At 41.5% G+C, this 11,237-nt stretch overlaps 1 protein-coding gene across 1 annotated transcript in view; it reads right to left on the bottom strand.

The window, feature by feature from the left end:
* LOC105931996 (myosin heavy chain, fast skeletal muscle) overlaps positions 1-11,237 on the bottom strand; it is a 32,454-nt gene that overhangs the window by 1,535 nt on the left and 19,682 nt on the right. The gene's annotated exons all lie outside the window — the stretch shown is intronic.

The following is an 11,237-nucleotide window of genomic DNA, read 5'->3' as shown; positions in this document are numbered from 1 at the left end:
TATCTTTAAAGATTTTGATTTTTATGCATAACTGTTTAATTGGTCTTCGCTGAATTCTTTAAAGCACTACAATTGTTTCTAAAATTTCTAAATAATAAATGTCGGGTCTGTAATTGGTTCATAAATATTTACAAGGTCTTTTATGTTCACAGTTTTTGTACTACAACATAGCAGGAGTGCTGCATGGTTTCTTAAGTGTTTTGCCCATTAAACACCGTGATTTATTTAGGCTCAGATTTCAGTTCACACACTTTATGATATGCACTTGTCTCAATTTGATTTTAATATCACAGCCATTGCTGAGTCTCAAGGAGTCAAACGTGTCAGAATGTCACTGGTGTATGGTTGCAGGTTGCACATTCCTCAGACATATGATACTAATTTCACACACAACTATTTCCATTAGTGGCAAAGGAGTCCAGGAAGAGAAACTTGAGAAGACATGCAGACTCAGATGGTAACAAAAATACCATATGGTGAGAAGAAATTCTCCAATGTAGCTCTTGATTCTTTTTGCATTTAGAAGAGTGACTAATATTACTCTTGTGAGCACATTCTAATGATATATCTCATAATGAAGTTTCTTCTGTGGTTTCGACCAGTTAAATTAGATGGCAAGTGCCACAAGGTTCATCACTTCAAACCGAGATCACAAGATATTGTTTTAGTTGTTAAGTTATCATGTGTATGGTTAGGAACTACAATAACTATGTTTTGTGGAGTTTTGTTAAAAAAAACGAGGACACCCTATAACACCATTTGGGTTATATATACATGTATATATTCAAAGATTCAACGATTATTTATTATCACAGCGTGTTACCATGTTAAATTAATTTCAGGACACTCCGGCTAAGAGTGCACATAACAAAGAACAAGCAATGAACAATGTGTACAATTTTCTTTTACATTATAGGTGCAAATGATAAAAAAGATCAAAAGTTTGTGTCAGAGTCTGTGGGCTTTAATATCAGTCCCTTCACAAGTGATTTGAGCCATGTTACATGGATTAGTTGTCCTTCATGAATCACAAATAAATAGAGGTAATAAGGTACTTTTGTGCAATGATTTGAGGCCATATTTGAGGCCACATACATACCTTAAATGTACGTGTGTGAGCTTTTGTACTTGCAGCTGAACGAGAAAATGTTTTGCTCATTTTACTAGTAAAGTGAGGACTTCTTTTTGGTCCTCAGATTTTTTTCTGAGCTAGGTATTAAGTTTAGCCTTAAGGTGTCAGTTAGGGTTAGGTACTTGTTGGTAAATATTGGGGGTAGGGGTAAGGTTTGGAAGAGTTTACGCATATACTGGTAAATTTTAGGGTGGGGGTCAGGGTTAGGCCATAGATGCTTTAAAATGAATGGAAGTCAAGGCACAGTCCTCACCTTGTATTTTAAACAAGGATGTGTGTGTATGTGTGTGTACTCCCCCAGCATACTAATAACACTACCATGTTTCATCGTGGGGGTGGCAACATCCCCACAGTGAAACTATGTTGGATGGTATCCTTGGTGAGAGGAAATGTATTTTGTTTGTGCCAGACATATCTATCCATTCATTTTCTAAAACGTCTATCCCTTGTGGCGTTGCGACTGGTGCTGGTGCGAGAAGTGGGGTACACCCTGGACAGGTCACCAGTCTATGGCGGGTGTCTATCTATTTATATATATATATTTATATATATATATATATATATATATATATATATATATATATATATATATATATATATGTGTATGTAAAAACATATATGTGTATATATGTAAAAACGTACATATAGATGTATGTAAAAACATATATATATATATATATATATATATATATATACAAACTCTGTAATGGTTAAATTTTGTATAGGTTTGTACCGATTAAATACTATTCTAACAGAAATTTGGATGTGGGTTTTTATAGTCTAGACTTACACACTGACTTTTTTTTTATTTAAATCTCTGCTTCATTTAAAAACTCCACAATCCTGGCTGTGATGCATCACTGTCACTTTAACATGACCGCATGACAAACCCCCTCACCTCCCCTTCAGGTGAGGGGGTTGGACACAGGCACAAAGGGCAAGCTCTTGAAAATAATTGGCCCAGTTTTACTTATCAGGCCGATACCAATATGTTAAAAAAATGACTCACATTGGCCATATATATACATATATGATTAAATATACTTGTGCATGTGTCTAAGCTTTCTGCTTTCTTTTTAAGGCATGGAGTCCTTTGTTGCTCAATTTCTGCTTAAAATCTTGTAAGGGCATGGAGTCTTACTGAACTGGAATAGTACTCTTGTCTTGCTTAAATGATTAATGCTGCTATTGATGTCACACAATGTCTTCTGCTTTTGACACCTGCATCACCTGTTTTCGGTAAACAGTGTTGAATTTTATCAGTTTAATTTTTTTTGCCCAACAATGTTCAGCGATATGCAGCCATGTAAAACTCCCCTGTTTTAATATCCTTCATCACATTGACAAAAATATATTTTCAGATAGAAACAGTTCATCCAGACAGGATGCGACTATCAAGCTGGTAATATTTTGCTAAACCCAGGAAAAATATATGTGAGAATTGCTTGCATAATTGCTATCGTAGCTTTATTTCATTATTATCTTCTCCTGTTGTTTGCTGTACAGTACTTTACGAATATAGGAAAATATTTATTTATCTGTGTAGTGACACTTCCTTTGTTTGTTAAACGAACCCAAGAACAGATTCTATTAAAATTCAAGTAATAAAGAATAAATAGCTCCAACACTGTGCAATAAACCACTTTAGACCCTCTTGATGATTAACTTAATTTGCTTTAAATGGTTGTTCATCTGTAATGAAATGTTTCCAAATTGGCAAGACTGGCTATTCTGTTGACTAAACATATTCCCTAAGAGGGTTGGGCTACATGGGCAAAAGTGGAAAGGCATGTAAATGCTGGGCTCATGTGTCAGAGTAAATCCACCTTGGAGGCACCAGAAGTCTGTGGTGTTGCCTCTAGTGAGATTTTTCATGTCACACTTGTATAGCTTGAAATGCAGATTTGTTTTATAACCTGCTATCCTTTTAATTTTTTGTCTTTCTTGCAACTGAATAGTACAAGAAGTTCTACAGATGTATATAGATATGAAATGCCTTGCATCCATTATTTTGTACTGGTAACTTGAATAATTTTGTTCTGCTAGTGGGCATTTCTGACAGTAATCAGACAGAAATTTAACGAAGAAAGAAGGGGACATCAGAAGTGTCGAGAAGACACTCTACCAGTATTATTTGAGCCATCTCTTTTGTCTACTAATTGCTTTTGTCAATTTATGTGAAATTGTTTAACAAAGGGATCAGACTGAGATTTAATTGCAAAGTTTGTGCACACAAACAAGGAAATTGACCTTGGTTCTAATTTGGTCTCATCAGCTACATATACATCGTCATAAGTAACTGGAATAAACAGTCAAATTAACTTAAAATGTGTAAACATGCCAGTCGGAATATTCTGATCGGATTCAGCAGGATTGGAACTAACTTGTAATCTGAGAGGGGTGGTTTATGCCGATTGATAATCCGATCAGCCTGCATGCAAACGCCTGTCAGGTTATTCTGAAGGTGGCAAACTGACCTGAGTGTGTATGTGCACCCCACAACAACGCGACATATTTCAGCTTTGAGTGGCTAGACGCAATGTCGGGGAAGCAAAATCGGTCTGTGCACAAAACAGCTTTTCCGGCCTGCAGCAGTAAAGTGTGAAGCAGCACACAACGTTGAAGGATGCTTATTTCCTTTCGATCTCTCATCTTGTAGCATGTGTTGCTGAGCCTGAAGCTTCATTAGGGAGTTCAGTAACATCTCAACCATAAAGAGAAACTGGTGTGAGTCCCCTCCCTGGGCTGCCACCTTACCGTGGTGGAGGAGTTTGAGTGTCCCAATGACCCTAGGAGCTATGCTGTCAGGGTCTTTTATGCCCATAGTAGGGTCACCCAAGGCAGACAGGTCCTAGGTGAGGTATCAGACAAACCCCTCCCTGGGCTGCCACCTTACCATGGTAGAGGGGTTTGAGTTTCCCAATGACCCTAGGAGCTATGCTCTCAGGGGCTTTTATGCCTATTGTAGGATCACCCAAGGCAGACAAGACCTAGATGAGGGACCAGACAAAGAGCAGCCCAAAGACCCCTTATGATGAGCAACATAAAAGGATGTCATGTTCCCTCGTCCAGACGCGGGTCACCGGGGCCCCACTCCGGAGCCAGGTCTGGAGGTGGGGCACGTTGGCAAGCCCCTGGTTGCCGGGCTTTTGCCCATGGAGCCCGGCCGGGCACAGCCCGAAGAAGAGACATGGGTCCCCCTTCCAATAGGTTCACCACCTGTAGTAGGGGCCGAAAGGGTCGGGTGCGTTGTGAAATATGTGCGGTTGAGGGCGGGGATCATGGCGTTCCAATCCTTGGCTGCAGAAGCTGGTTCTTGGGATGTGAATGTCACCTCCCTGGTGGGGAAGGAGCCTGAGCTAGTGCGTGAGGTTGAGAGATTCCGGCTAGAGATAGTCGGACTTACCTCGATGCATGGCTCTGGCTCTGGAACCAGTCTCCTTGAGAGGGGTTGGACATTGTTCCACTCTGGAGTTGCTCCTGGTGAGGGGCGCAGAGCTGGAGCGGGCATATTTATTGCCCCTCATCTTGGTGCCTGTATGTTGGGGTTTACCACAGTGAACGAGAGGGTGGCCACCCTCCGCATACGTGTGGGGGAATGGGTTCTGACTGTTGTTTACGCTTATGCGGCAAACAGCAGTTCAGATTACCCACCCTTTTTGTAGTCCTTGTAGGGGGTACTGGAAAGTGCTCCTCCTGGGGACTCCCTCGTCACGAGGGAGGTGGGGGACATTGAGTCTGAGTGGACCATGTTCCACGCCTCTATTGTTGAGGCTGCTAGTCGGACCTGTGGCTGCAAGGTTGTCGGTGCAGGTCGCGGCGGCGGCAACCCTCGAACAAGCTGCTGGACACCAGTGGTGAGGGATTCTGTCAAGCTGAAGGAGTCCTATTGGGCTTAATTGGCCTGTGGGACTCCGGAAGAAGCTGATGTGTACCGGTAGTCAAAGTGGCAGGCGGCTCAGCTGGTCGCTGAGGCAAAAACTCGGGCGTAGGAAGAGTTCAGAGAGGCCATGGTTAAAGACTTCCATGCGGCTTTAAGGCGATTCTGGTCCACTATCCGGCACCTCGGGAGGGGGAAGCAGTGCAGTACCAACACTGTTTATAGTGGGGGTGGCGTGCTGCTGGCCTCGACTTGGACGTAGTGTATCGTGGGCGTACTACTTCTAAGAACTCCTTAATCCCACCAACACGTCTTCCATTGAGGAAGCAGTGCCAGAAAAGGGTAGAGTGCCTTCTCCGGGTTGGGGAGGATGTGCTGCCCAAGTGGCTGAGGAGAGGGACGTCTGGGCCTCCCTACCGCCCCCACGACCTGACCCTGGATAAGTGGAAGAGAATGGATGGATGGATGGATGGATGGATGGATGGATGGGTGTGAGTCTATCTTGAGCATATGAGGGCAGAGGACAAACAAACTAGCACACTACTGCTCTGTTTGCTATTTGTAATTGTTCAACAAAGACGGAAGTACTTACTCTCCTGTGCGTTTTTGATAACTGCCTATGTCAGTGGTTCTCTTCTGTATAAAGCCAGATGCATATAAACCCACATCATGATCGGATTAATTGATTGTTTGCCCATATAAACAATACAATCCTATCATGATATCTGTTTTAGTTTATGTTTTAAGGGCTGACTGGCTGTTTCCTCCTCACAGTGCTCCACTCATTACACAATCTGTACCACCTGCTGGTCATTATTCATCAAGTTGGTTCAACTGAGACTCCACCTATACTATAAATGCCTTTTACAGCCAGTCAGTGCCAGATCGTCTCTCTGCCTTGCATGAATTATCCCCAATGCTTAAGTGCTTCGAATGCCTATCTTGGGTTCCGTGATCGCCCTGCCCCTACTGGTTTCCTATTCCTATTCCAGTGCCTGTGCGAACTGCCTGTGTAAGGATCTATTGCTTGTCCTGCCCTCACTGGGTCTCATGAGCCTTTGACTCTGGTCACAGCCTGGACTGACTCTGATATGTTCCTGCAATCTGTCTGTTCAGCCAGTATCAGCCTGTCCAGCATGCCATCATCATGTTCAGCCCGTTTCAGTCTGTCTTGCCAGTCACCAGGCTACCCAACTACCATCTGCTTGTTCAGCCTGTCACCGGTCTGATCTACCTTCATCTTCTGTGCAGCCTGTCATATTTCACCATTTTAATAAATGTTTTAAGTGTAACTCCGTGTCCGATTGAATCATTGGGTTCTCTGTCTGTGGCATTACAGTACAATATGGCCACAATAAACTGGTCACCGACATGAGAGTTCCGCTCTGGTTTTTCCTGTTCCTTGATTGCTAGCACCTAGATGTTGTGGGACTGTTCCCTGATTGCTAGCACCTGTTATTGCCCTGATTACTGGCACCTGTGGTTGGCACTATTTAAGCTTGCCATCCTCAGCAAGCTGGTGCCAGATTCTCGAAAGCCTTGTGTTAATAGACCTTCCAGCATTTCCTAACCTGCCTGCCTGTGTTCGACCATTGAGTGTTTTCTGGATTCCTGCCTGTTGCCATGCCCTTGTCGGTCTCTTCATCGGTTCTCAGTTTCTGGACAATGACCTGTCTCTCTACCCTGCCTCTCTGCTCAGTCCTCTCTGTACCTCTGCTTGGTGGAAATTGGATTTTGGACCCTGGAAACAGACTTGGACTGGATCTGTTGGATTTCCCCTGTTGTGCCTCTGCCCCCTCTCGATCCTCTGTGCATAACTCTGGATTGTCTCTGTGTTTTTCCATATTGCCTGCCCCATTTAGGAGAAAGGACTCTGCTTTGGATTCAACGCCCTTTACGAATCCAGTTAAGGTTTGTGGCTTTTCTTGTGTAGCTGTAATTTTCCCTTGCAAGCTCACAGCCACTAACCTGTCTCTCTCCTTTGCAGAGCCACCAGTTAATATCCCATCAGTGTATTAATGTTTGTGTTGTGCCCTTATGTAGTGAAAGTTTGTTGTAACCGTAAAAACAGACTCAAACTACATTAGCAAGCCTTTGTTTCGAGAACGCTAATGGGAGCTAGCCTTTTAGCTCGGTCAAAACTTAAGACACAGTGAAAACACATTAAAAGTTAACCGTTTAAAACTTTCCCTGCCAAACTCTGCTGAAGCTCTGCCTTTTTGTGTGTTCGCTTAACTTGAGCATCCAGTTGGAAGTAGATAGAGCAGGGCAAAGTTGTTTTTTTTTGGCTTGGGGTGGCGAGCAAGCTCAGGGGGAGACTCCTTGTGAAACCCAGATGCACTTACACAGCTCCAGTGGTTCGCGCTCGGGCTGTGAAACATGGAGTTCTTTTCACGGCCTTCCTTTCCAGCCTGGCTGTGCTTGTTCTCTGGAGGATGCTGCGCACTCAGCTCGATCTGTTGCAGGAAACTGCTCCACACAGCCATTCCTCAGCTTTCCTGCAACAGCTAAGAAGAATCACAAAGCTGGTTTCGGCAACTGCTGTAACGACTATTTTCATCCATAAAGTGCCTAAATCCCGCTGCCTTGTGAGTGAAAGATGCTGGGAGAAACATTAGAGACAGGCAACACTGGAAACTCTTATAAATAACGAAGGTAATGCTGCTGCCACCAGTACCAAATGTGAAATCACAGAACCGAAGACCAGACTGATCAAATCCTAAGTGTTATTAGACCTGACACTGGACACAGAGCACTACTTGCTGGGATCACACAGTGTTACAAGTGTCATTCACTGTTTTTATTATTATTATTATTATTATTATTATTATTATTATTATTATTATTATTATTAGTAGTAGTAGTAGTAGTAGTAGTAGTAGAAGTAATAGTAGTAGAAGTAATATTAATAGTACTGCATCAATTTTAATGTACTCCGGTTCAAACTGAAAATGTTTAATGTTACTCATTATTTTGGCTGGACAGAGCTAACGCTAAAAGACCAGGTTTGCATAATTTAACTAGAATGCATTGCAGTGTAAACAACAAGGGGACCTCTGTGTGACAATATTTTATTTAAATCTATAAAAAACTAAACATCTTAAAGTATTTCAACTTGTTTATCTAAGATAGATATTACTCAAATAACGTCTATTGTTAACATTGCTATTCTATTAGTCTATTGTTACAACAAATTGTACATTCCTTTAAAATTCTCTGTAATCAAAGTACTAAAACCTGTACAATCAAAGCCAGCCTGTAACATCTGCTTTGATTGGTCCATACACCTTGCTGTGCCAAACAACCCCCAACCCTAAGCAGCTGAAATACTGGTTGACTGAGCAGACGCTGATGATTTGTCCTGAAATTATGACTTAGACTTAGCTACGAGGTTGGACAGACCTAGTCCTGCTACGTCTGTAATAACTACGCTAATACCTAGGAACCAAAACAGGACTTAGATCTTAAAAATAGAAAAACAACTAGAACTGCAAGCAGTTATTAACAGGTTCCAAGCCCACCCACGCCCCGCCCCCTTGAGCATGTTCCTGGACTTCAGTTCAGCGTTCACCATCATCCTACAGCATCTGTTGGAAAAACTGGAACATCTGGGCTTCAGCACACTTCTTCGCAACTGCCTGCTAGACTTCATCACCAACAAACCTCAGTTGGTCTGGGTCGGACAGAATACCTCTGATGTCATCACCCTCAGCAAGGGCTTTCCTCAGGGCTGTGTCCTGAGCCCCCTGCTGTTCACCCTGATGACACACGACTGTGTCCCCAGGTTCACCACCAATCACATAGTTAAGTTTGCAGACGACACGACCGTGGTGTGCCTGGTTAGAGATGACTCTAGCTTCTTTTGCTGCCTTATCTACTTGTTCATTTCCTTTAATTCCATAATGTGCAGGTATCCATACAAAATTTATAGTTAAACCCATCATATTTATTCTATATAGTGTCTGTTGAATTTCTATTAAAATATCTGGCCTGCTTTCTGAGTGATTATACTGCAAACTAACTAAGGATGAACTACAATCTGAACATATGACTGATCTTAGTGGCTTAACTTCTTCAACCCATTGAACAGCTAATAATATTGCAATCATTTCTCCTGTATAAACCGAAAGACCAACGCATATTCTATTCCTAATTTTAACATTAAATTCTGGTACGATACCAGAATTTAATACCAGAAACCCATTCCATTATCAATATTTTGAAACACAGCATCTATCATTATGGAAAATAATAAAGGACTTATTATACTTCCCTGTGGATTACCATTTTCAACAATATATTTCTCAGAATGATAATTACCTATTTGAACTTGTATTTGTCTTTTAGTTAAAAAATCCTTTATCCACCAATACATCCTACCTGTAATACCCATCTTTATAATTTTATTTAATAAACCTTTCCACAACATATCATATGCCTTTTCAATATAAAAAAACACTGCTACAATACTTTCTTTATTAATTTGAGCTTTTCTGATTTCAAATTCCAATTCCTCCCTCTTCAAGTTTCTGCTCCGCTTAGAAACATCACGGGATGTGACGTCACACATGATGTGCCCAAATGTGGGCAAAATGGCCACCCTGTTCACAGCTCTAGATAGTCAGAGCTCTGGATGGTGAGAGCTGTGAACAGATCATTAAATTCATAAATTCGTTAAAAATAAAAGGTTTGCTCTAAAATTCTGAAAGTATTCATGGATCTCAAAGAGTGCTTTATCTAACTACGTGATTTTTTAAATGCCCATTGAAAGAAGTGTTTCAGAGGAAAAAAGAATTAAACTTTATAGTCTTGCACACGTGAATTGCAATGTCTTCTAAATAAGTCAAAATCGTCTCGATTTTCACCAAACTGAAATCTATGTTTAGTCTGCATGTGCTTTACAAATAGAGGCCATTTTTGGGGGGATTGAACAATATTTGTGGAAAATACATTGATTTCTCCATTTTACAAACTTTTAAAAAATCAGAGTGTGCAACTTTTAAAAACCTCAATACATGCAGTGAGAGAATTGTTACACCTTATTCAAGGAATACATCCTGAAAATCCAAGACCGTTAAACCACAAAATTGATTTTTGGTAATTTTTTGAAGTTTTCAAGGTTTTTTTCACACCTTTGGAAATAGGCCCCGCCCACTTGTTTCAATCATTACCATATTTAATGCTTTAGTTTAGGGCTTGGACTGGAAGGGGATGAAGAAGGTTTTGTAAAAATCCGATCAGCCATTCTTGCGTTGTAGATTTCTTGACATCACAGCGCCCTCTAGTGATGGACGATCCTCAAACGCGGGACACGTGTGAAAAATCTTATTATTATAGGTTATAGGCCGAAACGCATTGTCCTTTGTTATAGCGCCCCCTAGTTGCTGAGGGGTCTGAATTTCTGGGTTTGAGTAGCGGTGCACATTCTGTACTTGGATACCTGATTCAATAGGTTTGTTACAAGTCCGCATGGGCCGCACAACGCGTTTTAGTTCCGTAATAATAATGAATGAATAATTTAAAAATACACAAAAAACAATAGTGTTCTCTGCTCACAGAGCAGACGAACGGCAGAGCCGTTCGCTGCGGGCTTGGAACCCTAATAAAAAGCTAAACAATACTTTAGTTTAGCAAGCCAACCCCATCTAGTGGCCTTTAACCAGACACTAGAATCTAGTTTAGATCCTGCTCAAAACAGGATTAATTCTAGTGGCTTGACAAGCAGACATAAGAGAACATGGTTCAAACCATATTACTCCAGGACCCCCAGCCACCCTAATCATTCCTGACAAGCAGAAAACCCTGACTGACTGGACAGAGTTGGCCTTCCAGTTCATAAACTTAACCCTCCCCCCCCAAAAAAAAAATAAAATTAAAAAATTACAAGGATCCTTAACATAGTCAATAGGAAAGCCAAACGGAATTAAGAGCTGTCAAGCAGAGGACCCTCCAACATGCCAGATTGTTTATTGACAAAGAACACCAACAAAAACAAATGAATCAAACACACAGTAAGGGAAGGGCAAACACACAGAGAAAAGACAGAGGGGATGATGAACAAAAACAAGGGCCCTTTGCAACACTCTTGCACTCACTACATGAACACAAGCCACCAGGAACTCACAACCCATCTCTCCCAGCAAAACTGGATATAAAAACAGTACTTCAACCCTTGTTAAGACTAAATGGGAAGCCTGAAATCCCCATGTAAACATTCATGAAAGA

The sequence above is a fragment of the Fundulus heteroclitus genome, chromosome 16, assembly GCF_011125445.2.
Source record: "Fundulus heteroclitus isolate FHET01 chromosome 16, MU-UCD_Fhet_4.1, whole genome shotgun sequence".
Lineage (NCBI taxonomy): Eukaryota > Metazoa > Chordata > Actinopteri > Cyprinodontiformes > Fundulidae > Fundulus > Fundulus heteroclitus.
The sequence above is the reverse complement of the archived record's forward strand: the minus strand, read 5'-3'. Positions and strand labels throughout refer to the sequence as shown.